Here is a 26311-nt window from a genome sequence, read left to right as displayed (position 1 = left end):
ATTCTCTAGTGTTTGTTGCTTTGTGTCCTTTTTGTTTTGTTTCATCTTTGTCCACCTCAAAGAGTCCCCCTTAAAATTTCTTGCAGGGCTGGTTTAGTGGTCATGAACTCCTTTAGTTTTTGTTCTTCTGGGAAACTCTTTATCTCTCCTCTATTTTGAATGACAGCCTTGCTGTATAAAGAATTCTTGGCTGCATATTTTTTCAATTCAGCATGTTAACTGTATCCTGCACCCTTTCTGGCCTGCCAGGTTTCTGTGGATAGGTCTGCCGCAACCTGATCTGTCTTCCCTTGTAGGTTAAGGACTTTTTTTCCCTTGCTGCTTTCATGATTCTCTCCTTGGCTGAGTATTTTGTGAATTTGACTATGATATGCGTTGGTGATGGTTAGTTTTTGTTGAATCTAATGGGAGTTGTATGTACTTAGAGATTTTGATATCTCCATCCTTCCCCAGATTAGGAAAGCTTTCTGTTACAATTTGCTCACATAAACCTGTCCCTTTTTCTCTCTCTTCATCTTCTGGAACTCCTAGGATTCACATATTACTCCTTTTTAATAGGTCACTGAGTTATCTAATTCTTGTATCATGCTTGTTTGTCTTTGTTTCCCTCGTTTTTTCTGCTTCATTATTCTCCGTAATTTTGTCTTCTATATTTGCTGCTCTGCTTTGTCCATCCTTGCCATTGTGACTTCTTGGTTATAACATTTTAATTTCATCCTGACTAGATTTTACTTATTTTATCTCTGCAGAAAGGGATTCTGTGCTTTTTTCAACCCCAGCTAGTATTGTCACTGTCATGGTTCTAAATTCTAGTTCGTACATCTTGCTTATATCTGTGTTGATGGCTCCCGGCTGTCATTTCTTCCTGTTCTTTCTTTTGGGGTGAGTTCCTTTGTTTGGTCCTTCTGGAGGAAGAAAAAATAGAACTAAAAAATTAAAATTTAAAAAAAAAAGCAAAAAATAAAATGAAGCTAGATCCTAGGTGTGTTTTGGTCTGCTTGTTGGAAGAAGCTTGATAGAATAGAGAAAAAGGGGAAAGAAAAGAAAAACGAAAGGTAAGGAAAAATTTTTAAAAAGTTATGTAATAGAATAAAATGAAATAGAAGAAAAGAATTTAAAACACAAAGTAAAAATAACAAAATTTTAAAAATAATAAAAAGAAAAATAAAATTTTCACTGTATCCAAGAAAAAGAAAAGAAAGGAAAAGAAAAACAACAAAAACAATTTAAACAAAAACAGAAGCAAAAAAAATGAACTTATAAATGAACCAGAAAACAGAATGAAACCTGAATGAATTTATATCCAGTTTCCCCTAGAAGTCAAACTTTGAAGCACTCTATAGTTCTTTTCCTAAGCAGGTGGAGGAACTCGTGCTGGTTTTCTAGGGAATGTGCTTGGAGGGAATAGTTGGGCGGGTCTTGGTGTAATGGCTCCATTCTCCCCCAGGCGGCGCTGCTTAGCTTACTGGGGTTGATCAGTGTGGCGTGCATGTGTGTGCACAGGAGAGGGGGAAATGGCTTCACCCAGCTCCCTAGTCTCTGGCACGGGCACTTTGTGCTCTCACTGACTCATGATCAAGCACCCCTCCTTTGTCTCAGGCCTCTGTCCACTCCCTGCCTCTACCCTGTATATGTCCAAGCTGTCTGCCTGCCAGGTGGCACCTCCCTCCAGAGTTTTAGCTCAGATGGGGTTTTGTTTCAAACTGCACACTTCAGAGACCTCTGCAGCTTTGGACCTAGGCCGACACTCTGGGGGTGGGTCTCTCTGAGCAATAGTTGGGTGCTGGCTTGCCCCAGAAAAAGTTTGTGTGATCATGCTGTGGTAGAGGTTCAGTGATTGTGACCAGCCGCCGGCTTGCCCCAGAAAATGTCGTGTGATCGCATAGCATCAGAGGTTCGGAGATTGTGGCAAAACACAACACACAAACTGCACCAGGTTATACCGTACTCTGGCGTCTTTGTCCCAACATGAGCACATGTGGCTGTTCTCTGCGATCTGCTGCGACCTTGGCCTGTGGGGAGGCCATATGGCCTCTTCCAAATGCACTTTTAGCAAGGGAGCTGCTTTTCCTGTGGGCACATGGACCCCTCAGACCCCACTGCCTGCTCCTGGGCATTGATTGCTTCCTCCCCAGAGCACCACCAGGCGCTGAGCTCTGGAACTTCAGACTCTGTTCTCCAGTGTTTATAGAATCCTGGTAATATTGAAACCCTTTGCTTTCTTCCCATCAGGGTTTTGGGGAACAGATTTCTTGTTCAATCTCCTGCGAGTGTTTTCACTCTTTCTCTCTTGTTCTCTCCAGCTACTTTTGGAGTGTTTTTCCTGCACTCCTGATGCACCACACTCTCCCCCTTTCTCTGTCTTCTCTTCACAAAAACAGCTCCCTACCCTCCACGGGTTTTCTCTCCCCCAGTTCACCTCTCTGCACCATGTACCTGCCAAGTTCTGTGGCTCAAGTTATTCAGACTGTTGTGTTAATCCTTGGATCAGTTTCCTAAGTGTGCAAAATGGTTTGGTGCTGACCTAACTGCGTTTCAGGGACAAGACAAGCTGAGGGGCTCCATGCTGCTCCGTCATCTTCTTTCCCAAAGTACCTGGGCATATTCTTTGGAAGATATTTGTCTCAGAATAATTTATTACATACCTGCCTCCTGACTCCATACGGTAGCTTAGTGCTTTTTGTGACAGAATGGCCGTGGAAATAATGTTTTGGGAAATGCCAGGCACAGCTAAATGGTAATCCAAGCATGGAATTATTGCACAACTTGATATGTTAGATAGGCAGGGATTTAAGATGAAAAAAAGAAAAAAAGGGTAAAAGGCATGCCATCCTGGAAAATCCTTCAAGTTCTCCTGATCATCACCAGCATGTTTCTAATGATGCCAGAAACGACTGATCCTTCCAAGACTCATTGCCACTTCCAGGTGCTAGTATAATCCAGCTAAGGAACCTGTAAGTTTCTTTCCATATTGGAGTTAGCCAGCAGTATCTTGATGTTTATTTATTTTTGAGAGAGAGAGAGAGAGAGAGAGCGCGAGCGAGAGAGCACGCGCACACAAGCGGGGGAGGAGCAGAGAGACAGGGAGACACAGAATCTGAAACAGGCTCCAGGCTCCTAGCTGTCAGCACAGAGCCTGATGCGGGGCTCAAACTCACAAACCGTGAGATCATGACCTGAGCCGAAGCTGGACGCTCAACTGACTGAGCCAGCCAGGCGCCCCATCCAGCCGTATCTTGAGAACTCAGCTACTCTTCTCTAGCTTCTCTTCTCTAGAGAAATAGAAATTTCTCTATTTCATCAGCTCTTAAAATGTGGACTGTCTTGTTAAGGAGATATTTATAATATTTATATGTATGTATATATACTTATTTTATATGTTTATAAATAAATATATATCTCTATGATATATATGTATATATATAATATATATAGATGTATATATTTATAAAATTCCAGATAATTGTCTTAACGTTGGATTAAAGGCCCGCTGAAATAAGGTCTTTAGAAAACTTTCCATTTTGAGAATATATTCAGATATTTTATATCTTGTTAATTATGAACAAAAGCATAGTAGAATAAACATAGTGAAACAAATGGAAATAAACCATAGAAGATTAAAAGGAGAAGAAACCGAGAAAAGTACAGGACAGTTTCAAAAGCCACGTTATTTTTTTTATTATTTGGTGCAGAAAACTGTGAAGCACATAAAACAATCTAGAGGAAGTTGGAAAGATTTCTTCTCATTACTGGCCTTGAGGCAATTTTTTAAGCTGCCATAAACTGACAAACAGACATGATGGATATCATTATAAAATACACTGAGTTGGAAAAAGGAGCACAGAATGAAACGGTCCACATCAAGAGGGAAAAAAAAAAGTCCCATGGAGTTCTTTACAGAGTGAGTAGCTCCAACACTGTTAAAGATGGATATCACAAAATTAGCCCCAACATTGCCTCACCTTTTTTTTCTGGAAGACCATATGGTGTTTTCTTTATTACTTACGTCTTGTGATTCCAAAATTCACATCAAGACCTATCAAGGAAAATTAGAGCTGGTAGCCCTAATGTCATACTTTAATAAAACAATTTTTATAATGAATCTACTTCAGATTTAAGTAATGAATTTCAGAGGCAAAAGACAATTAATGCGTGTTTGCTCTTTTTTCAAACTCATGGAGGGCGGGGTGTGTGTGCATTAACTCTTTCAGGCCCCCCCGGGACCATTGTGTGTGCACCAATGCCAAATTGTCCCAAAAGAGTAAGCAGCGATTCCTCTAACACATCTGTGTGGCTCTTCTGGTCTGAGGCCACGAAGCGATCGCTCAGGAGCCTGTCGTGTAGGAAACCCTCCTCCGTTCCTGCTCCAGTGCCCTGTGGATCACTGCCAGATGACCGAAAGCTGTGTGGTTATAGCAAAACTGTGATGTGATGGAGACAAGAATCTGTGGGTCCTGGGATCCCCAACCCAGTCCTAGGCCACACTGTGTGACACACATCACTTAAGTGACAAGTATTCGAGTTTTCTTGTCTTTTAAATGGCTGTAAGAAAGGCTACCTCACCTGCTTATTGCAAGAGTGAAATAAAATAAGTTATGTATCAGGGATGTAATTCATTATTACCCTGTCTGTACCGGTCATCTTTGTCTTTGTCCTGACATGTATATATGGCTTTTATTTGATAACTGTTTTTGAGGATTCTTGCACCTGTGCTCATGAGCAGTATTGGTCTCTAGTTTTCTTTTTTTTGTACTGGTTCTGTATGAAGCTAATACTTGTAATGTCCACATGATGAAATGGCTTTGGAAGTACCTCGTCTCTTATTTTCGTAGAAAAAGTTGTGTAGAATTCATCCTGCTTCTTCTTTGATATTTGGTAAAATTTGCCAGTGAAACCACCTGGGCCTGGAGTTTTCATGATTGATTGATTGATTGATTGATTAAGTATTCTTTAAAAAAATTTTTTTTTAACTAGGCACCACGCTCATGTGGGGCTTGAGCTCATGACCCTGAGATAGAGAGTTGCATGCTCTGCTGACTGAGCCAGCCAGGCGCCCCAGTTTTCTTGATTTAAATGTGAATTCAATTAAAAGAAACTTTAATTGGTTTGTTGGTTAAGTGTCTGACTTTTGATCTCAGCTCAGGTCATGATCTCATGGTTTGTAGGATTGAGCCCCCAGTTGGGCTCTGTGCTGACAGTATGAAGCCTGCTTGTGTTTCTCTTTCTCTCTTTCTCTCTCTCTCTCTCTCTCTCTGTCCCTCTCCTGCTTGCTCTTTATCTCTCTCTCTTTCAAAATAGACATTAAAAAACTAAAGAAAAAAAGACTTTGTCCTTCCCAACATTGATAATTTTCAGTTTTTAATTGATTATTTTAATATCTCAAAAATTGTTAATTTTTTTCCTGATATTGATAATTCATCTTCACCCTCTCTCTCTCCATCAGTCTTATTGCAGGAGCTCTCTCGATTTTATTGATCTATTTAAAGAACGAGCTTTTCATTTTATTTATCTGTTCTTAATTTTGTTTCTGCTCTCATCTTTAAAATTTCCATGTTTTTTATTTGTTTCAGTTCTGTTTTGTTCTCCTTTTTTTAATTTCTTGGATTATTGGTTTGGTACCTTTTTTTAATGAGAACATTTAATGCATAAAATTTCCCTCCAAGCACTGCTTTAGCTGCATCCCACAAATTTAGGTATCCTGTATTTTCATTTTCATTCAGTTTGAAATGTTTTCTAAGATTCTGGAGATTTGCCCTTTCACATATGGATTCACTGTATATATGTTCTTTAATTTCCAAATTTGTATACTCTTCTGTTTATATTTCTCTCAATTCCTAGATTAATTCATTTATGGTCAGAGAAAATACTTTGTATGATTTCAGTTCTTTTGGGTTTGTCGCAGTGTCTTTTATGATCCAGGATACGTTCTGTCTTAGTGAATGTTTTGTGCATGAAACAAAGCCCCCAGACCACTATAGTAATAGCAGACATTCATTGAACACTTACTGTGTTCTAAGAACACAGCTAAATCCTTTATGCAGGTCATTCCATTTAATTCTCACAAGAATTTTGGGAGGTTGACACTATTCTTGTATTAACCTAGTTTTCAAAAGAAACTGAGAGTCAGAGAAAAATAGTAAACAGTAAATCCAGGTAGATTCAAATCTAGGTCTCTAACTTCAGAGCCCATCTGCTTATCCACTATGCTATTTTTATTTATTCTTGCATCTGCCCCCCACCAAGACCACCCGTGAATGCAAGTGTCTACCCAGTGCCTACTGCTTTGGGGACGTGTGCCTCAGTGGGCCTTACCGTTCATGCCCTCCAAGTGTGGCCCTGTGATCAAACCTGGCAGCTGTAACCTTCCCCCTGGTAAACAGGACTGCAGATTTGGTTGTCAAGCCCAGGACCCACCCCTTCTTCTGATAATTGCGTCTAGATTTATTTGGAGCAGTGCCCAGGTCCCTCAGTAAAAGCGGCTTGGATGGAGATGACTCTGTCTCCTGTCTCCAGGGGGAGTGAGTCATGTGATTCAGGCCTGGCCCTCAAGCACCAAAACGTCCTGGCTGCAGCGATAGGTCCGGGAAGGACGTATGACCCAAACCCAGCCAATAGAGCTGATCTCGGGATTTTACTCAAGTCACTGGGTTTCAGTTCTGCGGTTGCTAACTGGGTATGTGTCTACAGGGTCCGCAAGGAGTGCTGCCTGAGGAGATCATGCTGGTGAAGGAAGCTGACATGGGAGAGCACAGACCGGTCCTGATGGCACTGTGTGCACTGTGCCAAAGACGGGTCCACCTCTGGATTTTTCAGGGACCCGGAGCCATTACGTTACTTTTTTGTTGGTCTGTTCATAAGCAAGTATGAGTTGGATTCATTCCTTTGAAACAGAGATCTAGAAAAGCCTCCCCTCCATTGATTATTTTTATGACTTAGGCTATTTTTATTATTTTTTTAGCTTTGAAATTCTTTTTGAATTCTTAACTTTTAAAAATCATTTTATTTTGTTTTTTCATCATAAGTGCACTCTTTTATCCCTGTCCCCCATTTCCTCCACCCCTCCCTTCCCCCTGGTCACCATCAGTTTGTTCTCTGTAATTAAGGGTCTGTTTCTGGTTTGCCTTCGTCTCTCTCTCTTTTTTCCTTTGCCCATTTGTTTTCTTTCTTAAATTCCACATGTGAGTGAAATAATATATTTGTCTTTTCTCTGACTTATTTTGTTTAGCATTATAGTCTCTAGCTTCATCGGCATTACTGCAAATGGCAAAATTTTATGCTTTTTTTTTCTCTTTGTAAGGGAATGGTTTATTTTTTATTTAATTTTTTTAAATATGAAATTTATTGTCAAATTGGTTTCCATACACCACCCAGTGCTCATCCCAATAGGTGCCACCACCCACTTTCCCCTCCCTCCCATCCCCCCTCAACCCTCAGTTTATTCTCAGTTTTTAAGAGTCTCTTATGGTTTGCCTCCTTTCCTCTCTGTAACTTTTGTTTTTCTCCCTTCACCTACCCCCTGGTCTTCTGTTAAGTTTCTCAGGATCCACATATGAATGAAAACGTATGGTATCTGTCTTTCTCTGCCTGACTTATTTCACTTAGCATCACACTCTCTGGTTCCATCCACGTTGCTACAAAAGGCCAGATTTCATTCTTTCTCATTGCCAAGCAGTATTCCATTGTATATATAAACCATATCTTCTTTATCCATTCGTCAGTTGATGGACATTTAGGCTCTTTCCATAATTTGGCTATTGTTGAAAGTGCTGCTATTAACATTGGGGTACAAGTGCCCCTATGCATCAGCACTTCTGTATCCCTTGGGTAAATTCCTAGCAGTGCTATTTCTGGGTCATAGGGTAGATCTATTTTTAATTTTCTGAGGAACCTCCACACTGTTTTCCAGAGTGGCTGTACCAGTTTGCATTCCCACCAACAGTGCAAGAGGGTTCCCGTTTCTCCACATCCTCTCCAGCATCTCTAGTCTCCTGATTTGTTCATTTTAGCCACTCTGACCGGCGTGAGGTGGTATCTGAGTGTGGTATTGATTTGTATTTCCCTGATGAGGAGCGACGTTGAGCATCTTTTCATGTGCCTGTTGGCCATCTGGATGTCTTCTTTAGAGAAGTGTCCATTCATGTCTTCTGCCCATTTCTTCACTGGATTATTTGTTTTTCGGGTGTGGAGTTTGGTGAGTTCTTTATAGATTTTGGATACTAGCCCTTTATCCGATAGGTCATTTGCAAATATCTTTTCCCATTCCGTTGGTTGCCTTTTAGTTTTGTTGATTGTTTCCTTTGCAGTGCAGAAGATTTTTATCTTCATGAGATCCCAGTAGTTCATTTTTGCTTTTAATTCCCTTGCCTTTGGAGATGTGTCAAGTAGGAAATTGCTGCGGCTGAGGTCAGAGAGGTTTTTTTCCTGCTTTCTCCTCTAGGGTTTTGATGGTTTCCTGTCTCACATTCATCTATTTGGAGTTTATTTTTGTGAATGGTGTAAGAAAGTGGTCTAGTTTCATTCTCCTGCCGGTTGCTGTCCAGTTCTCCCAGCACCATTTGTTAAAGAGACTGTCTTTTTTCCAGTCTTTATCAAAGATTAGTTGGCCATACTTTTGTGGGTCCAATTCTGCAGTCTCTATTCTATTCCATTGGTCTATGTGTCTGTTTTTGTGCCAATACCATGCTGTGCCAATACTACAGCTTTGTAGTAGAGGCTAAAGTCTGGGATTGTGATGCCTCCCGCTTTGGTCTTCTCCTTCAAAAGTACTTTGGCTATTCAGGGCCTTTTGTGGTTCCATACAAATTTTAGGATTGCTTGTTCTGGGTTTGAGAAGAATACTGGTACAATTTTGATTTGGATTGCGTTGAATGTGTAGATTGTTTTGAGTAGTATTGACATTTTAACAATATTTATTCTTCCATTCCATGAGCATGGAATGTTTTTCCATTTCTTTGTATCTTCTTCAATTTCCTTCATAAGCTTTCTATAGTTTTCAGCATATAGATCTTTTACATCTTTGATTAGGTTTATTCCTAGGTATTTTATGATTCTTGGTGCAATTGTGAATGGGATCAGTTTCTTTGTCTTTCTGTTGCTTCATTGTTAGTATATAAGAATGCAACTGATTTCTGTACATTAATTTTGTATCCTGCAACTTTGCTGAATTCATGTATCAGTTCTAGCAGACTTTTGGTGGAGTCTGTCAGGCTTTCCATGTATAATATCATGTCATCTGCAAAAAGTGAAAGCTTGACTTCATCTTTGCCGATTTTGATGCTTTGATTTCCTTTTGTCGTCTGCTGATGCTAGAACTTCCAACACTATGTTAAACAACATCAGTGAGAGTGGACATCCCTGTTGTGTTCCTGATCTCCGGGGGAAAGCTCTCAGTTTTTCCCCATTGAAGATGATATTAGCTGTGGGCTTTTCATAAATGGCTTTTATGATGTTTAGGTACGTTCCTTCTATCCCGACTTTCTCAAGGGTTTTTATTAAGAGAGGATGCTGAATTTTGTCAAATGCTTTTTCTGCATCGATTGACAGGATGGTTCTTATCTTTTCTTTTATTAATATGATGTATCACATTGATTGATTTGTGAATATTGAACCAGCCCTGCAGCCCAGGAATGAATACCACTGATCATGGTGAATACTTCTTTTTATATAATGTTGAATTCAATTTGCTAGTATCTTGTTGAGAATTTTTGTATCCATATTCATCAGGGATATTGGCCTGTAGTTCTCTTTTTTTGCTGGGTCTCTGGTTTAGGAGTCAACGTCATGCTGGCTTCTTGGAATGAGTCTGGAAGTTTTCCTTCCCTTTCTATTTTTTGGAACAGCTTGAGAAGGATAGGTATTATCTCTGCTTTAAATGTCTGGTAGAATTCCCCAGGGAAGCCATCTGGTCCTGGACTCTTCTTTGTTGGGAGATTTTTGATAACTGATTCAATTTTTTCACTGGTTATGGGTCTGTTCAAGTTTTTGATTTCTTCCTGTTTGAGTTTTGGAAGTGTGTGGGTGCTTAGGAATTTGTCCATTTCTTCCAGGTTGTCTAATTTGTTGACATATCATTTTTCATAGTATTCCCTGATAATTACTTGTATTTCTGAGGGATTGGTTGCAATAATTCCACTTTCATTCATGATTTTATTTATTTGGGTCATCTCCCTTTTCTTTTTGAGAAGCCTGGCTAGAGGTTTATCAATTTTGTTATTTATTTATTTATTTATTTATTTATTTATTATTAAAAAAAAATATTTATGTATTTTTGAGAGACAGAGGGAGACAGAGCATGAGCAGGGGAGGGGCAGAGAGAGAGAGGGAGATGCATAACTCGAAGCAGGCTCCAGGCTGTCAGCACAGAGCCCGACACGGGGCTTGAACCCACAAACCGTAAGTTCATGACCTGAGCCGAAGTCTGACACTTAACTGACTGAGCCACCCAGGCGCCCCTTATTTTGTTTATTTTTTCACAAAACCAACTCTTGGTTTCATTGATCTGCTCTATGGTTTTTTTAGATTCTATATTGTTTATTTCTGCTCTGATCTTTATTATTTTTCTTCTGCTGCTGGGTTTGGAGTGTCTTAGCTGTTGTGCTTCTGTTTCCTTTAGGTGTGCTGTTAGATTTTGTATTTGGGATTTTTCTTGTTTCTTGAGATAGGCCTGGATTGCAATGTATTTTCCTCTCAGGACTGCCTTCGCTGCGTCCCAAAGCGTTTGGATTGTTGTATTTTCATTTTCATTTGTTTCCATATATTTTTAAATTTCTTCTCTAATTGCCTCGTTGACCCATTCATTCTTTTTTTTTTTTAATTTTTTTTTCAACGTTTATTTATTTTTGGGACAGAGAGAGACAGAGCATGAACGGGGGAGGGGCAGAGAGAGAGGGAGACACAGAATCGGAAACAGGCTCCAGGCTCTGAGCCGTCAGCCCAGAGCCCGACGCGGGGCTCGAACTCACAGACCGCGAGATCGTGACCTGGCTGAAGTCGGACGCTTAACCGACTGCGCCACCCAGGCGCCCCAGACCCATTCATTCTTAAGTAGGGTGTTCTTTAACCTCCATGCTTTTGGAGGTTTTCCAGACTTTTTCCTGTGATTGATTTCAAGTTTCATAGAATTGTGGTCTGAAAGTGTGCATGGTATGATCTCAGTTCTTTTATACTTACAAAGGGCTGTTTTGTGACCCAGTATGTGATCTATCTTGGAGAATGTTCCATGTGCACTCGAGAAGAACGTATATTCTGTTGCTTTGGGATGCAGAGTTCTAAATATATCTGTCAGGTCCATCTGATCCAATGTATCATTCAGGGCCCTTGTTTTTTTATTGATCCTGTGTCTAGATGATCTATCCATTGTTCTAAGTGGAGTATTAAAGTCCCCTTCAATTACCACATTCTTGTCAATAAGGTTGTTTATGTTTGTGATTGTTTTATGTATTTGGGGGCTCCTGTGTTCGGCGCATAGACATTTATAATTGTTAGCTCTTCCTGATGGATAGACCCTGTGATTATTATATAATGCCCTTCTTCATCTCTTGTTACAGCCTTTAGTTTAAAGTCTAGTTTGTCTGACATAAGTATGGCTACTCCAGCTTTATTTGACTTCCAATAGCATGATAGATAGTTCTCCATCCCCTCACTTTCAATATGAAGGTCTCTTCAGGTCTAAAAGGAGTCTCTTGTAGACAGAAAATAGATGGGTCTTGATTTTTTATCCATTCTTATTCCTATGTATTTTGGTGAGAGCATGTAGTCCATGTACATTCAGTGTTAGTATTGAAAGATACGGGTTTAGAGTCATTGTGATGTCTGTAGGTTTCATGCTTGTAGTGATGTCTCTGGTACTTTGTGGTCCTTGCAACATTTCACTCACAGAATCCCCCTTAGGATCTCTTGCAGGGCTGGTTTAGTGGTGATGAATTCCTTCAGTTTTTGTTTTTTTGGGAAGATCTTTATCTCTTTTTCTATTCTGAATGACAGATTTGCTGGATAAAGGATTCTCGGCTGCATATTTTTTCTGTTGCATCACGTTGAAGATTTCCTGCCATTCCTTTCTGGCGTGCCATATGGGTCTCCCTTTATAAGTTAGAGCGTGTTTATCCCTAGCTGCTTTCAGAATTTTCTCTTTATCCTTGTATTTTGCCAGTTTCACTATGATATGTCGTGCAGAAGATCGATTCAAGTTATGTCTGAAGGGAGTTTTCTGTGCCTCTTGGATTTCAATGCCTGTTTCCTTCCCCAGATCAAGGAAGTTCTCAGCTATGATTTGTTCAAGTACACCTTCAGCCCCTTTCTCTCTCTCTTCCTCTTCTGGAAAACCTATTATACGGATATTGTTCCGTTTGATTGCATCACTTAGTTCTCTAATTTCTCCCCTCATACTCGAGGATTTTTTTATCTCTCTTTTTCTCAGCTTCCTGTTTTTCCATAATTTTATCTTCTAGTTCACCTGTTCTCTCCTCTGCCTCTTCAGTTCATACTGTGGCCGCCTCCATTTTATTTTGCACCTCATTTATAGCATTTTTTAATTCATCATGACTATTTTTAGTCCCTTGATCTCTGTAGAAATAGATTCTCTGCTTCCTCTATGCTTTTTTCAAGCCCAGTGATTAATTTTATGACTATTATTTTAAATTCTTGTTCTGTTATATTGCTTAAATGGATTTTGATCAGTTCATTAGCTGTCACTACTTCCTGGAATTTCTTTTGAGGAGAATTCTTCCGTTTCGTCATTTTGGCTAGTTTTCTGTCCCTTATGCATTTTAAAAGCTTGTGTGCTTTGCACCTGCGAGCTCTGCTATATTAAAGCAGCGTCATACACTGTGCAGGGCTTGGCCCTTCTGGAAGTGTTTTTTTGGGGGATTGTCACTTGCTTTCTGTTGTTGTGGCTTTGGTAATTTTATTACCCTACCCTTTGCTTTGATTTGTTCCTTGGAGTAGCTCTGGAGAGGAAAACAGGCCAACAGGAGATGAAAACATGCAAGCACAAAAACAAGTAACAAACAAACAAACAAAAACAAAAAACTAAAAATAAAAAATGCAAAAACACCGAGCACAAATAAAGAAGAGGGTGGAGACGGTGCTGATGGAAGAGCACATACAAAGAGAGAAATGACAGGAGTGGGGGGCAGGGGCAGGGAGAAAAAGTAAACATTGATTAGGCAGAGAGACTAAAAGGCTTAATCCAGAGAGAGAGAAAGGAAAATAAGGAACGAGGCGGGGAAAATGAAACGAAGATAAAATTACCCAGAGAAACTATATGGCTTGATTATTGCAGAGAGAGAGAAAGGAGTGTAAAGAAGGAGGTGTAGAACATGTATCAAGACGACGGATTAAGTACGTCTGTTTAGACCAGTAACCGAGTGACCAGCCTAAGGGAGGGAAGAGAGATAAGCAGGGGAGATGGGGGGCGGGGAGAATATACCTATATATCCAGAATTGACCTAGAGTTAATCCAGGTAATGCTGCAGAGCTTGTCGGGAGGAGCTGCCCGCAGGGTCTGTGTGGATCAGGTGGATACGCAGTTACCCAGTGCGAGGGGGCGTGGTTTGGCGTATTCTGAACCCACCTCCACTAAGGGCCTGGGGAGTGATCCCTGAGGCCCCGCCTTGGTGGGGGTGGGGGCGATGGTGATCTCCCAGTCTCTTCTCCATAGAGCCGACCCGGTGTACTCCGTTTGAGTCGTCCTCACTGTGCCGCAGGCGGTCTTTCTTGCTCCACCAACTCCCCTTACCCTGCACTTGGCTAGGATTCAAAGTCCCGCTTCTTGCGCTCTGGTGCTGGGGAAGCGCCTCTCAGTGCGGTGATGTGTGGTCCCGGCTGGCTTTGGCTTTGTCTGTGCCGCCGCACTTCACGGGACAACCGACTTCTCCTTTGCGGACTGAGAGCCACTGCCCTTGCCGAGAGCACCCCAGGGTGGCGGATGCAGGCAGGCTTTGTCTTTTCCCACAGCACTCCAGGGAAACGGCCGCCTTGCCTCCTGGGGACTGCGCCCTGGGCCCAGCCACCGTGCCCGGGGGTGGCGGACGCAGGCAGGTTCTGTGCTATCGCACAGCCCTCCAGGGAGGGATCCACTTTCTCCAGCTGCGGACTGAGCCCCTGACCTGCCACCGCACCCAGGGCTGGCTCCCCTTCTCCCAGGTGCAGGAACACGGAGCCGGCCGCTGTCCGAACAAAGCCCCGCGGTTAGAGATGGGATCCCTCTCAGTCTCAGTCCGAGGTGTTTCTCCTGTCCAGCTACGGTCCTGCCCTTTCCTAGCCGCTCTTTCTCTTCCCTTTGTCTCTCCGCAGAAGGGGGTCCCTCCCCTCTGTGCCCACGCAGTCTTTTTTTTTTTATCTCCCCTAGTTTGTCATTACCCACCTCTTTTTCAGCTTTCCCATTTTCTTCCTAGTAGATGCGGTCTCTTTTCCTGCCAGGCTCTGGTGTTCAAAGTCATTTGGCTTCCACACTTCTTTGTTTGAGAGACGCCGGATGCATGGATTCCCCCTGCTTCTCCCCCACGTTGGCCAAGATTTTATTCTCCTTGATGGCTGAATATTCCATTGTATATACATACCACATCCTCTTTATCCATTCATCTATCGGTGGTCGCTCGGCTGCTTCTATATCTTGGTTATTGTAAACAATGTTGCAGTAAACATAGCGTTTTTGCATTTTTTGGCGGGGGGGGGGGGGGCGGGGGTGAATACCCAGTAGTGCAATTCCTGGGTCAGAGGGTCGTTCTATTTTTAATTTTTTTGAGGAACCTCCATAGATAGGGTTCCACAGTGGCTCTACCAATTTGCGTTCCCACCAGCAGTGCACCAGGGTTCCTTTTTCTCTACATCCTCACCAATACTTGTTGTTTCTTAAGACTTATTTTTGGAAAAAAAAAAAAAGTCAGGGTGGATTCAAGGTTATCCAGATAACACCGTGCTTTTGAAGTAGGTACCGTGCATTATGGGGGTCTTCCCTTGGGGTGTGTCTTTTGTGGGATATTGTGCAGGAGGTGTCGGGTGCAGCTGGGGAGGGGAACAGATGGAGAATAGCTGATAGAAACTGGTGACAGCATAAGACCGAGTGAGGAACAAACACCCTGCTGCGAGACCGTGGGGGAAAGGAATGATTAATTCTGGCATGAACTGTATGCACAAAAGGAAAACAAGAGAAATAAAGCATAAATGGAATCAACAACTAACCTTAAACCATAAATAATGCATATTGATGAATTATCTTTGTGTTCGTCTCTGCCACATCCCTTCAGTGTCCACATGATGTCACTATGGAGAGTCAGCATCTGGAGCTTGGGGAAATGGTGCTTGTGTGTGTGTGTGTGTGTGTGTGTGTGTGTGTGTGAGAGAGAGAGAGAGAGACAGAGAGAGAGAGACAGAGAGAGAGAGAGAGACAGAGAGAGAGAGAGAGAGAGAACTCATTTCTCTGGGTTCCCAGTGACCTAATTTCTTTATTTCTTGGCATTTAGCCAATTTTCTATTCTCAGAAGTTTGAGTTATTTATTTTTTTTGTAGTCAGGCATGAGTGTATGTGGCAACAATAGTTCACTACTCCTGTTTATAAAACTGCAGTGAGAAAGCAGTACCCCCACAGCCAGCTGGAGAGATTGATGAGGACGCTGGGAGCTGGCAGTAACATGGGGAGCCGAGAGTCCTTAATCTTCCAACAGAGCCACAAACTCCTTGGGTCTGCATCTAGTGTACCGAATGTTCTGGCAGCAGCAGCCCTGTTAACCTCTCAGGAGAGGCATTTGAATAAATGCTTTTGAGCTCAGGTAGTATATTTTATCTGTAAGGATGGAAGTACATGGTTCACCCTGACATCCCGCGTATTTCAAATTACTATTGATAAGTGCTAACCTGACATTTTTTTTGGAGGGTAATTACCTTGTAGCTTAAAATAACATTTTAGGTGCCGTATATGCAAATATATAACTTTTTAGATGCTACTTATACAAATATATAACATTTGTAATAGCTGTGTGAAACTGGTCCAGGTATTATCCTTCTCTTTGTAACATACGGAAACAATGGCCCCAAAGGAAAAGGCCTTTCAGGAGCTGTGCTCGTAGTCACTTAGCACAATTTATCACACTGTTTTATATCAGGATGGTATGTTTGCGTTTCTAAGCCCACTTATTAACTGCTAATGTATTTTATTGGGGGAGGGGGGATGAGCAGGGTGGCCATTATCGTGCTCCTTTTACAGAGACAGAAATTGAGGACACAGAGGGTGCCTGTGATCAGAGAGCCACACAGATCATCTATCTTGTAATTCTCTTTCAGCCAGGAAACAGAAGGTAGTAGAATGGGTAATTGAGCCAAATACACACATTCCCTCTTTAGTACAGATGAGATAAGCTTGTGTAAAGGCAAATCCTGCTGGAAAACATTTCCAGGAAGCCTTGTGGCCAGAGGAAATCTGTCCACAAAACTCTGGAGGCTATTATAAAAGGAGGTGCAATCCTGAGACCTTGCTGAAATAATAGCAGGACTCACCTAAGAGATGTCGAAGAGAGAGAAGTTTGAGGCTTAACTGATGAGAGCAGAGAAAATCGTACCAGTTGTTTTGAGAGCAGGCTCAGGGTGGCTTTGTCTCATCCTGGGTAGAGCTGGGTGCCTTTGTAGTTACATTTTGGTGTTTCTTTTCCGTGCACTACCATACTCTTCTGTAATAACTAGGAAGTTGTTTTAGTCTTAAAAATAATTTTATGTATATTTGAAAAGTAACTCAAACTCATAGGCAAAAACTTGGAAAATAAATGAAACAAGAAAAGCTGTTACGTTTACTGCTGTCTCCCTGCACTTGACATTTTGTGCCTGGACCGTAAAGGCACTTTGATAAATACTTCTGGACCGAATGAAATGAACTCACAAACCCAACCAGAGATTGACATTTGGTATTCAGTGTAAAGTGAAAATACTTCTATGTGTTTTAGTTAAATAATACATATACACCTTGCTCTCTGTGTGTATATATGTATTATATATGTATATATTGCTATATTATATATAGTGTGTATTTTTCATATATATGTATGAACACACACATCAAATGTACATTTACAAAAGATAACTAGATTTATTCCATATTGTTGCTGACTGTTTAGCACTTTCCACCTTTTTACTCACAATACTAACCTGGAGAGGTGGGATTGGAGGATTAGGAAGTTTAAATAAATGGACCAAAGTTGTACTGGTGACATGTGATTGACCAGGATTTAAATCCAGCTCTATTTACACAGAAGTTGGAGCACTGAATTATTGTCCCAAGTATTCTGAATTGGACTTAATAGTAAATATTTCAGCCTTTATGTAATATATATATAATCTTTATATCATATATATATATATATATATATATACAGCCTTTATATAATATGTGTATATATATATATATAATATTTTATATAATTGTTTAATTTTCCTGTCAAACATTTTCTAACGTCTTGATAAGTTTCCTTTGTATGAATGGACGAAATCTTATTGAAATATTCTACCATTTGGGACTGCTTTTTTTCTTCTTCAGGAAAGCCTCATGTTTTACTCTTAAGGCCTTTCACCTGATTAAATGTGGCCCACTCAGATTATCTAGAATGATCTCCTTTACTTAAAAGCAACAGATTATGGGCTTTAATGACATCTACAAAAATACCTTCACCTAGATTTGTATTTGATTGAATAACCGGAGACTACACCCTAGCCAGGGGGACCCAACACGAAGACCATCACAACCATCAGCACCTCAGTCAGAGCCTGTTTCGTTTATTGTTCTCTCCTCACTGCATAGAGCTGTTTCTGGTATATTGTTCACATTCAGTGAATGTGGAATGTGTGAACGAATAAGTGACTGTCAAGTTGATGCTCTTAACTATAGGCTAACTTCATTCTTTATTACATCCTTTTTTCTTTTTTTTTATGTTCAAGAAGCTCTACTACTTGCATTTTATCTAGCTTTTCCAATACAGCCTTTAAAATCTAGCATTCTGCTTGGTGATCGTAACTTCTGGTCTTCTGGTCATCAGGAATGTTCACATTTCTACAGATACTATGCCGGGCTTGCTTTTTGCCTCACGCTCAGTTAGCGGCCCCCCCAGCCCAGATGTCTGGAATGGAGTTCTGCCTCTTCCTTTGCAAGAAGGAATGGTTCAGAGTTCTCCCAGACAGTTACCTTTCTCAAGGCTTGTCTAATCAGCAGTATGTTATTTTGTGTGTCCTTGTTTTGGATTCTTTGATTTGAAAGTGATACTTTGGACCTCTTAAAGACTTCTGTGTTATTTAATTGTTTTTTCTTCCTTTCTGTGTTCTGAATTGATGAAGCATATTGAGAATATTATCACTGTTTCTCGCATATGGTTTGCTGTTCTTTAGATCGTAACTTCTCACTGGATGTTTCCCTGTGGCCTTGGCTCAAGTCCCTGACCTTCTAGTATCTAGCTCTGTGCCTTTGAGCTGTGAGGCTTGGGACGCTCTGAAACAGTTACAGAAGAAAAAAACTCCATCTTGTGTGCCATTTTAGCTCTCACCTGTCAGTAAGTTTGGGTCTTCTGTTTATTTGGTAAGAGCAAATTAGTCACACAAATGTAGTCTGTATTATTTGTATCCTGTAGAGTTACTATTCTTCTTATAATTGATCCTCCAGACATTTTGGATAGCACTTTTGAGAGTGAAATAAAAATTTAAAATAGTTAAATTTATCTAATTTTTTTCTTAATTTCTCTTGCTGATAGTTTTTTTTTTTTTAATTTTTTTTTTCAAAGTTTATTATTTTTGGGACAGAGAGAGACAGAGCATGAACGGGGGAGGGGCAGAGAGAGAGGGAGACACAGAATCGGAAACAGGCTCCAGGCTCCGAGCCATCAGCCCAGAGCCTGACGCGGGGCTCGAACTCAGGGACCGCGAGATCGTGACCTGGCTGAAGTCGGACGCTTAACCGACTGCGCCACCCAGGCGCCCCGCTGATAGTTTTAACTATCTCAATTTTGTACTGTTTGGGTCTGATTTGTATCTAAATTTAATAATTTAATAGTTAAATATATATATTTGGGTCCTTATATATTGGTGGATCAATAATACAGCGTTATTCCAAAACTATTTAAATAAAACAATTTCTATAAAGCTAATAATAATATATTTATGTACATTAAACAAAAAACCTTGCTATTTATTAAGGGGATATGAGAGAGTGTTTCTTGTTCATAATTATGTATTTTAGTCTGCCTTTTAGCTCTGTCTTTAATAATGTGTATCCGGTATTTTCTGTTTTCTTATTTCTAAAAATTATCTTAATTTTTAGAAGTAAAAGTGCTTTGTTCTTCAAAATTGCATTTGATGGTTAATGAATATGAAAGTATTTGCATGTTCAAGGGACTCTTTTCCATAAATCATAATATTGTTGAATCTGAGAAAAAACAGTTGTCAGGTAAAGTACATAGTTGTCAGGTAAAGTACATAGTTGTCAGGTAAAGTCAGGGCGAAGTCTGAATGGAGAAGACCCTCAGGTCTGTTTGTTTCACACTGAGACATATAAATGTTCTGGCCCCAATATTTTCGTAAGGACTGGCTTCTTGCCCGCATATAGAGTATTTTCTTTGTTAAATATGTATATAAGCAAAAGTTCAACAAATTGTTTCCGTTAATGATTATTTTGAACGTTTCATCAAATTTTGATGTTTCACCAAATTGTAGGTTTTCTCAGTGTGGTTCCAAGATATATTTTTCCAAGTATACATGGGAACTTTGGGATACTCTAAAATATTGTTATAGAAGTACAAAACTAAATTTTGTATGCCAGGTTAGCTCTCATCTGTAAGTTTGGGTATTTCTCATTATCTTACAAGAGTAAATATCATTATCATTCTCTTTGCAAACTTTACGTCAATAATTGCAAGTTCCTAAACGTCTCCTAAGCTTCCAAAGCTGCAGTTCATTAGGTTGCTCATTTGATAGGCTCTACCTGTCTAATTTAAGTGCAGTGATGAAATGGTTGATAGGATGTGTGATAAATGCCACATTTAAATACATTTCTAATCTATAGATTTCTTAATTTATTAAGAACATGGCTTTTACCAAGATGCTGTGTTCCACCAAAATTTCTATTAGAGTTATCGCTACAAAATCAAATAATACTTTCCTCAGAATAGGACTTTACTAAATTTATAACAGCATCTGCAATAACAACAGATGTTTTACCTTTTACCAGCTAAACTTCTCAGAACATAAATTTAACTCCAGTAACTGGATGGAAAAACAGAATGCTTATTGAAATATATTAACAGACAATTTTGTGTTTAAAGTATGTGATAGTCTTGATACACAATGGTATCATTTCATTTTTGAGGAGTTGTTTTCGTTGTTATTTTGCAAATGGAGCTAACGTATTAACGGCCACCGTTTTACTTTTTACGTGTACATAAAATATTTGGGATCACACATACGCAAGATTAATTTAGGAGGACAGTCACTTGATCTAAATGAAGATCAGTTGAGCCCTTTCTGGAGGTGGAAGAGGATCTAGACTTTGGGTTTATCTTCTTAGCACAGCAACCCACTTTGAAATGGGTGCTGATGCTTCTTTAGCAAATAGATGCTGATGTCTTCTGGTGTTCCTGGGGCTGGTGAGATGTAAACACTGTATACATTCGACCTCAAAGTTTATGATTTAAAAAAAAATTAATATGCCTTTTTGAGCTCTTTCAAGTCTTAAGTTTTCAAAAGAAAGCAAAAAAGCACTAAAATGCATAAATTACACGAAAAAGATTGACACACACAATACGTGACAAAACCTCTGTAGCAAGCGTTTTGGACTGTTGTGTCTTTGCACACTTATTTCACGGACCTAACTTGTAATGGTCTAGCCCATAATTTCCCACACTTCCCGTTGCCCTCCTCTGCCGAGCAGCGTTGAGCTCCCCACAAGCCGCACAGCAAACCACCACACAGCACTGTGGTGCTCTGGGTGACCAGCAGGAGCCTCGTATCCTCCTTTACGCCTATCACTGCCCGAGACCTGACGGGGTCACTGTCCCTAGCTGCTCCTGTCATAGAGCACTTAATTTTATCAGCAAGCGCCCTGCATGCTGTCCTTGAGAGGGAGGTGTTAATTACCTTGTGTCCGTAAAGTGCTTGGAAAAGAGAGAGCTTATAGCCAGTTAACATGCAGATTTAACCACATGTTTCCATAAGCTCTCTGTTTCCCTGCACCTATGACTCAGACATTTCATTCGTAGGCTCTGGCAGAAGCTGAAAGGACACCGTGCAGCTCTGTCAAATCCAGCTTAGCTTATGTGAGTGTAAGTACTACAATAATACCTTATTAAAATATGAAAAATCCAGGACGAATGCCAAACATGCCAGGAGGAAAGAATATGCTGGGACAGCGGGGATAAACCGGGACACATGGCCACTCTATTTATGAAGATGAAACAGTGTGTAAGAAGATTCTTCGTTGAACTGTAAATTCATCGTCTGTGAATGACAGTGGCTCTTACTTTGGCTTAACTTGAAGCTCAGATTTCTCGAATCCAGATACAATGTTTTTTTTTTTCTTCAGTAAAGGGCCAAGTAATTAAAATATTTTATACCTTTCCTTTGTTTATCAATTATTTCACATAAGCATCAAGTCTTTTCTTTGTGAAAGCAGTAGGTTGCTCTGTAGAGATAAGTGAAGCTAAAAATGGCTGTCCTCAGGACTAGTGTTTGTTTGTTTTTTAAACATTTTGAGGGGTCGGATGACTGGATCTGGATGGAATGAAAATTCTCATCGGTAAAAACATGCCTGTCCACATATGCTTCCACAATAATTGCAAGATGTCTCTGACTCCAGAGTCAGGCTGTGGATCTGTTTCTTGAGGATCTAAATTTATATGGTTGTATGAAAAAGAAGATATGTGTATGGAAGGTGGAATGTGCAAATAAATGTATTCGGGTTCTCCAAGGGAAGCAGAACCAGTTCTCTAGAGACATATGCAAGAGGAGACTTACTACAGGAGTTGGAGAAGTCCCACAGTCTGCCCCCTGCAAACTGGAGAACCAGGAGAGCTGCTTCAGTCTGAGTCTGAAGGCCTGAGAGCCAGGGGAGGTGCTGCCGTAAGTCCTGAAGTTCAAAGGCCTGAGAACAGGAGCTCTGATGTCCGAGGGTGGGAGCACATGGCCGTCCCAGCTTAAGAAGGGAGAGAATTTGCCCTCCCCTCGCCTATTTGTTCCATTGCTACTGTCCATGGATTTCCTGATGGCCACCCATGTTGATGAGCGCGGATCTCTTCACTCAGTCTAGGGAATCAGATGCTAATCTCTTCCAGAAACACACTCGCAAATGAGAAAAACAGCGTTTTACCAGCTCTCTGGGCATCTCAGCCTAGGCAAGTTGGCACATTAAGCATCACAGTCAGTATGTCCAAAAGTAGAATAGCCAGCATGTTGTTTGTTATTTTGTTTTCATTAAAGGATAGGCCACTGTAAAAATTGAAGCTAGAGTCTTTTGAGATCCATGTAAGAGAAACAAATAAAATTACTTTGGTCACCTGGCTAAAGTGGTGCTGTCAGTGTTCTCCCCTCTAAAGTTAGGATTTTTTTCCCTTCCCATCATCGGTGTGTTAGGAGCAGTTCACGAAGTCCAGCCCACAGTCACAGGGAACATGACTGAGGTAGACCTCCTCGGGGAGGAGTATCAAAAATGTTGTAGATTCAGGTTAAAACGACTCCAGTAATTAACAAATTTTTGTTGGAGGTGCTTGGAGACTGTGCTTGCAGTCTTACCTATCCCACGAGTTCTGCCCACTAATTTTAGCGTTCTTCCCTGGATTTTTGCCTGCGGCAGTTACTGTTGTGGTGTCCTGAAGGTGATTTTCCATTTCCTTCATTCTGTAACTGAACCCAGGCCATCTGCCCATTGTGCAGCAGAGCCAAAACCTGAGACATAGGTTTTGCAGCAATGAAAGTTTATTCGAAAGGTGGCCAAACAAGGTAGACAGGAAGACATGCCCCCAGTCCACCTCCCCGAAGTGGGAGAGAACAAGTTGGTTGGAATCCTAGGGGTTGAGATGACATGCCTATTGATGGAAAGGGCAGGAGAACTTATGACGGTCCATGAGGAAAGATGGAACATGTGCATTGAGCAAAACGTGTGTGGCATACAGCCTGTGTTCACTCTGGGTGGAGACTTAACATCGGAACGAGGCAGAATTCAGCCCCTGACATCAGGTTATCTTAGGACAAGGAGAAGGGGCCATGGGCATGCTCTGAAGCTGGTATAAACTGGATGGGGTCTTGGTCTCCTTGTGTTGGGCAGGGAATGCAGGGCTTTGCTCCTTCAAAAGCTGGACCCCTGTGGGTTGGCCTTGAGGTCTCTTCTCCAGAGACAGCTGGTGAGTTTGATAGTAGGGTCTGGAAAGACACAGTAGCTGATTAGGGGGAAACAGTTCTCTGAAAAATAAGCTTTAAACTTTTTGCTGGTTTCAGCCTCATTAACCTTATGAACACAGTTTGAATTCCTTCTTCATTTATGATCCGAAATTCTTCTGTGAGGAAAAATGTTCTCTCCCCCCGCAACTTATTTATTCAGTCATTTATTACTCTCAGCACAGACCCATGGATATTTATTTCATTATTTGGGTTATAGTCCAATAACATCGATAATTTATTTTACTGCCAAAGTTCTTCTAGCTCTGGCCATTGTGGGCTCTTTCCATTGACTCCTGTTCCTTGTGAACATCTTTTCTGTATTTTTTTTGGTTCTTGTATTGTTTAAGGACAGTGAGATGTTCCAGGCTCACTGTGGATATTTCCTGCCCCAGTTCAAAATCAGCCATTTCTCCAAGGATCCCTGGTTTCTGGTTTCTTTTATTGGAATGGTATTTAGAAATTAAGATTTGGGTATTAGGTGTGTTCAATGCTGCTACTGGGGCATCACCGATCGTAGGCCCCCAGAGCTAGGAAATGTTTGTATAGTAACTGATGTATACATCTGCCTATAAACGTGAGTTTTTTCTGTATCTGCCTATAAACGTGAGTTTATATTTATATATACACCCTAATCCACATTCCAGCCTTCTCCCCTTGCTTTTCCTTGCTTTTTTGTAACTTCTTTCTGGGATAATGAGAAACCTGGCTCCCACGATGTACAAATTATTTACTTGTTTAATCCTAGTATGCATATAAAGTAGCTTCAGAATTGCTAGCCTCTACTCCTGTGAGAAACAAAACTACCCATTAGAGTACAGTGTTTATGTGCAGATCTTTTGTCTTTAATCTTCAATATCCAGTCAGAACACTGTTTTCCAAAGTTATGTAGGTCAGCTCATTTTCTGCCCACCACCTCCAGTGAGGATACGCCATACATTTGTAATGCAGTGTATTAGTTTTCCAGTGCTGTGTTAATTTACCACAACCTAGCAGCTGAAAAGAATATCTCTTTATTAGCTCACAGTTGGATAGGCCAGAAGCCTGGGTGGCTCTTCCAGGCTCTTTGCTTAAGGTCACACAAGGCAGACATCAAGACGTCAGTTGTGCTGGGCTTTTGTGTGGAAGCCCTGTGGGAGGACCTGCTCGCAGGCTCATTTAGGTGGTTGGCAGATGCAGGTTGCTTGAGGCGGTAAGAGCGAGGTCTTCATTTCCTTGCTGGCTGTCAGTCATCCTCAGCTTCCAGAAGTTACTCTCCAGTCCTTGCATGTAGCCCCCTCAAACTTCAAAGCCAGCAGTGACCCCGTTGCTTCAAAGTCGGCAGTGAATCCTGCCTACGATCCCACTTCTGTTACCAGCTGGAGAAAACTGTCAGCTTTTAAACTGCTCATGCTATTAGATCCATCTGGAAAATCTCTTTTGATTAACTGAAAGCCAATTGATTGGTAATTTTAATTGTATCTGAAAGTTCCGTTTGAAATGTAACATCACATGGTCATGGGTGCGCGATCTTCTCGTCTTCACAGTCCCAGGGGTGGTGGAGGAAACACAGGGACCCCTTTAGAAATCTGCTTACCGCCTGTAGTTAGATTCATTTGTCATCATCTGCCTCCCCTTGTGGGATCTCCTGATATGCAGGTTGGGTTTTTAAAGTTGGGTAGGTGTTTGATATGTCTGTTTCCTTGATTGTGGTAATGGTGCCATGGGTGTTTGCATGTATGCAGATTTACCACACTGTACACATTCAGTACACGCATTTCTTTTGTATATCAATTATATGTCAACAAAGCTGTTTAAAAATAGCTTGTTTGTATGTGGTTAAGTTCACTCCTGGTGATGTGGAAATGCATAGGGTTGTGTATCTTACCATCCAAGTAGCATACAGAACAGTTTTGTTACCCTGAAGTCCCCTTGTGTCAGTACGTTGTAGACAACCCCCTCCTCTTAACAACCAGCCCTTGGCGGGCACAGATCTGAATCTGTTTATCTGCCCTAGAGTTCGGGTTTTCTAGAATGTCAGATGAATAGTGGCATATGGTATGTAGCCCTTTGGGTTTGATTTCTTGCACTTAGCAAAATACATTTAAAATTCAACTGTTTTGTTGCATGAAACAAGAGTCCCTTTTGGCAGCTCTAGTTGTATCCAATGTGTAGATGTACCAAGCCTACACTTTCATTGAAGTGTTAAAGTACAGCGTTTGTCAAGATGACGGAATTTACTTGATAATATTGTCTGTGGCAACACAGGAATTCAACTTGTCTTGTAATGGGAGTAACCTTTCATAAATAGCTTTTTGTAAGTAATAAAGGACACACATTTACAGGTGTGTTGTGTGTGTGTGTGCGCGCGCACGTGTGACTTCGATGTCAGTTTGGCTTCTGTATCAAATTGACTTCTATAAAGTAAACATGAGCGATACCTCCACCTCCACCTGGACTTGAAGAGAGTTTCTCTAGCCTGGAAAATGAGAAAGTCATTTTTTTTTTTTTTTCAACGTTTATTTATTTTTGGGACAGAGAGAGACAGAGCATGAACGGGGGAGGGGCAGAGAGAGAGGGAGACACAGAATCGGAAACAGGCTCCAGGCTCTGAGCCATCAGCCCAGAGCCCGACGCGGGGCTCGAACTCACCGACTGCGAGATCGTGACCTGGCTGAAGTCGGACGCTTAACCGACTGCGCCACCCAGGCGCCCCGAGAAAGTCATTTTTTAATCCTATCTGCATAAAGCCTTCTATAACCAGTCTCATTTATTTCTTAAGTGTCAGTAGTGATTCCCAACTTTTTTTATGGTAGAGGCTCAAAGGTCCAAATATTTACTTAATGGCTATATAACAAAGAAAGGACATTCTGTGATTTTTGGGTGATGCCCCCCCAAGAATATCACTGAATTAAAAATTAATTGTGAAGTCCTCTAAGAG

This window comes from Prionailurus bengalensis, chromosome E2, assembly GCF_016509475.1.
Source record: "Prionailurus bengalensis isolate Pbe53 chromosome E2, Fcat_Pben_1.1_paternal_pri, whole genome shotgun sequence".
NCBI lineage: Eukaryota > Metazoa > Chordata > Mammalia > Carnivora > Felidae > Prionailurus > Prionailurus bengalensis.
This window is presented reverse-complemented; position numbering follows the sequence as displayed.